The sequence below is a fragment of the Austrofundulus limnaeus genome, unplaced genomic scaffold (genome assembly GCF_001266775.1).
Source record: "Austrofundulus limnaeus strain Quisiro unplaced genomic scaffold, Austrofundulus_limnaeus-1.0 Scaffold13, whole genome shotgun sequence".
Lineage (NCBI taxonomy): Eukaryota > Metazoa > Chordata > Actinopteri > Cyprinodontiformes > Rivulidae > Austrofundulus > Austrofundulus limnaeus.
Genome location: NW_013952415.1, coordinates 238,100 through 240,079, shown reverse-complemented (window position 1 = coordinate 240,079; position 1,980 = coordinate 238,100). Strand labels below are relative to the sequence as shown.

At 37.0% G+C, this 1,980-nt stretch overlaps 1 protein-coding gene across 3 annotated transcripts in view; it reads left to right on the top strand.

The window, feature by feature from the left end:
* Positions 1–758: 758 nt before the first annotated feature.
* Positions 759–1,980, top strand: part of slc26a1 (solute carrier family 26 member 1) — a 13,697-nt gene continuing 12,475 nt past the window's right edge. Inside the window, exon 1 of one of the 3 annotated variants that reach the window (XM_014002392.1) lies at positions 759–947. The gene's annotated coding sequence lies outside the window, so the exon portion shown is untranslated. Of the gene's footprint in view, positions 1,072–1,980 lie in introns of all 3 variants that reach the window. The other 2 variants (XM_014002394.1, XM_014002393.1) reach the window with 2 other exon arrangements.

The window sequence follows — 1,980 nt, the reverse complement described above, 5'->3', positions numbered from 1 at the left end:
AAAAAAAAAGTAACAATTAAAAAACTACTTGGTAAGATTACAAATTCTCAAGACAATGACTTAAGTGTAACAAAATAAATGTAAACTTCTGTTAAAAAATCAAATGTGCCCCCAAATGTCTAATAAAGTTTTTGACCTTTTTGACAAAATCTATAAGAGGAAAGTTCTGAGTTTTGATTATAGCTCATCAAGCTCCTGATGTCTGCCTGTGTTTTGAATTTGAGTGACTCAGAACTTGCTGGAACTAATAGAACTAATAAGTCTTTTCTTCCAAAAGCACAGAGGTGGCAACATCATGCTGTGGGCTTGTTTGTCCCACAGCATGATGTTGTCATTAATGAGGCTTGACAAATGGTTCAAAGTTATTTAAGAAAAAAAAACAAAGCAAACTATTTGAGGAAAATATCTTATACTTTAAAAGAGATGCATCAACATCTTAAGATGTCCAAAGTTCAGAGCAGGTTATCAGCCTTCAGCCTGCAGAATAACTGACACAAACCTCCAAAAACATTGGAATTTTAGCTGAGAATGATGCATTTCAAGACTTCTTTTTATAGTTTTCAAATAAATTTGAACACATGTATATATTAAAAGAAAATTCAATAGATGTTATCAAAGGTGCAGTGTTTTATTTCAGCATGAGAGGATAAAAACACAGATTTACAAGAATTCAGTCACCATGGTAATCCTCATCCACAGAAGCTCCTCCTCCTTCCCTCCTGCCTGCATCACTTGTCCTCTCCCCCTCTACAAGCCTCACACACACAGAGGGGAGAGAGCGTTTGTTGCTCCCGTCATGCTTTGCAGTAGGAAACAGGAAGAAGCGGGAGGCGGCCAGCAGCACAGCGTGGAGCAGAGTGGGATGCAGACTGATGGATGAGGAGGCACCACCCGGGGAGGCATGGCCACCGTCACCCCCGGGACACCTCCAGGCCGCTGCCTCCTCAGTGAGTCTCTTTTCTTTACCTGAACTGAAAATCTGAATAAAAGCCATGCTGTGGTGTGCAGGCAGAGGAGCAGAGCTGCACACAGATGGATGCTGCCGGTGGATTTAAAGGTACAGTGCAAATGGTAAGAAGGGTTTTCGATTAAATTCAAACAAAAGGTGGACACGGAGGCAGAAATCACCCTCTCATCTCGAAATTATTCAGGGTTTTCTTCTGCTTTTCTTTTGTAAACAGGAAGTGAGATTGCAGTTTTAAASCGATGCATAAAAATGATGAGTCTCAACAACCATGACTTGAGTGAATGAGAGGAACGTAAAGAAGTTTAGCTGCACAAACGATTGCATTCAGGCCAACTTATAACCGATGCACTCATGAACACACCCACACATTCACACAGAGAGCCACTGTCTCACATCCACTCTTCAGCTCCATTTATTCAACTTTATTCAGTCTCTCAGCTGATTGGTTCACACCATCTTTATTGAGCACTCTGTTCTCAGAAGATGATCTTTGATACAAAAATCCCACCTGCATTTATACTTAAACTGTCCTTAAGCTGCAAAACAAACTGCATTCATTAAAAGATAACAGAACAATTTCCCCATGAATTTAAAACAAAAACAAGAACACAACCCTGCACAATCATCCTCAAATATTTGTGCCATAAATTGTTAAATTAATTAAAAAATGGATGTATTTATACAGAATTAGTTCCTTCTTCAGTACATGTGGTACTTTAGGTGCAATAGTGCAAAGTGTTTAACAATTACTCCAGTATYTCACACTATGCAACCATCTCTGTAAACATCTAATAACAAAATGCACCAAAAAGAATCACTTTAATTCATGCTTGTCATAATTAAAAAATATTTTAAAAATGTACAAATATTTTTTAAAAAGTTTTATGCAAAACTAAAGAAAACAATGCCTTTATTGTTGTTGTATGGAGCACAATGAAATTACATTGAAGAACACCCATTCAAGAATATTTAATATAGTATAATATGATATAATATAATATAATATAATATAA